The sequence below is a fragment of the Phodopus roborovskii genome, unplaced genomic scaffold (assembly GCF_943737965.1).
Source record: "Phodopus roborovskii unplaced genomic scaffold, PHOROB, whole genome shotgun sequence".
NCBI lineage: Eukaryota > Metazoa > Chordata > Mammalia > Rodentia > Cricetidae > Phodopus > Phodopus roborovskii.
Genome location: NW_026125391.1, coordinates 20,567,282 through 20,568,900, shown reverse-complemented (window position 1 = coordinate 20,568,900; position 1,619 = coordinate 20,567,282).

Genomic DNA, 1,619 nt, shown 5'->3' with positions numbered 1-1,619 from the left:
AAACCTCCTACAGAAGGGGATAAAGAGCTTCCACTGCCATTTAAAAGCCACACAGGCATGTGCTTGTCCACATGATGGGGCTGGTCACCTGATCACATCAGGCAGCTGCTGGACAGATGTTGGCGAACACCTCGATACACAGCAAAGAAACCTCAGGACGACGCTGAACACTGAACGACGTGTGTCAGACAGACTTCTGTTCTTTTACTTTTAGCATAGTTTGCCTTTTAAAATTAAATGTTACCAGACAGAATGTGACTGAGAAATGAGCTATATAAGTCTGGAGAATGGCTGCTTTGCAGTGTCCATGTAGAAAAAATAGTCACATGACACAACAAGTTCCCTAAGAAGAGCAGGGTTGCACATGGGAATTCATGTTCTTGAGTTGTAGAGATGAAGGGTTGGTAAGGGCAAACACACACCTACAGCACATGCTTGTGGGGATGAAGTGATGACTGTGGGCTATTAAAAATGGATTCTCTGCTAAGTGACTGATTATCTTTCTCATCGATCTGCGAGTAAGTCATGAACGAGTCTGAAATTTAATTCTCCCTATGTCACCATGGTAACTATGAGTGAGGCTCTCAGAGAGAGCACATGAACTTGTGCGGTTACTGTGACCTAGCTTGTAGAGAATGATAAATTACCACGCTTGAAATGTCTCCCATTATAGCAGAAAGGAAGCCACAGGCGAAGTCTATTGCTGAGAACTGCATTTAAGGATCTGAGGCACGGGTATATTACCAGCACAGTATTGTCATTTCTTATAAAAGGTCTGTGACACTGATGATTATGGTGTAATAGTCATACAATGCCTTACAGATTATATATGTCACATCAGTTATAGACAGTCCTAGAGAAGATAATCTACTCAGGTAGTTCACAGAGAGTCCCATGGGGAGGAGCCTCTTTTGAAATCACTGATTTCAACTTACTGAAGATACAAGGTAAGTAGTAGAAGCAGCTTCTATTGTTCATATGCAGATGAATTTCATTCTAGTTCAGAAACATTTGGAAAACTGACGTCGTGTGTGACTTCAAGCCATTAAATGCTAGTGATAGTGATAGCACCCCAGAAGCATGGTGGCTTTTGGCACCTGGCAGCTTGTGTCTCGTGTCACAAAATGGACAGTGATATAATCAACACAGAATGACCATTTCTATTGCTGTTGTAACCTGAGCCGTTTGTGCCATCAGGGTGCTGACCACAGGAGGGCTTTCTCCACAGCATGGAGATGCATCAGGAACTCACTGAACACTTTTCTCAAATGTCAGAACACATGCAAGTCAAACAGCTGGCAGACTCATGTTTCATCAAAATAACCTGATGTGCATCACCTGTCTTCATGTTCTTAGTAAATGCACATATTCAAACCTGTGTCCATGGCACATGAAGAGTCACTCAGGTCACAAAAATACATACCTTTCCTGACTAATGATAATGGCTGTCCTATCCAGAACTGGCTTCTCTTATGTGATACCTGCCTGGAAGTCATCCTGGATGTTTATCATCTCATGTTTTGGCTAGCTTAGGTGATAGGCTAATCCCTTAGACTGGCCTGTTCTTTAAAAGGCAGTGTCAAAATAAACGTGAGAGTCTCACTGGGTGAAGAGGGGAA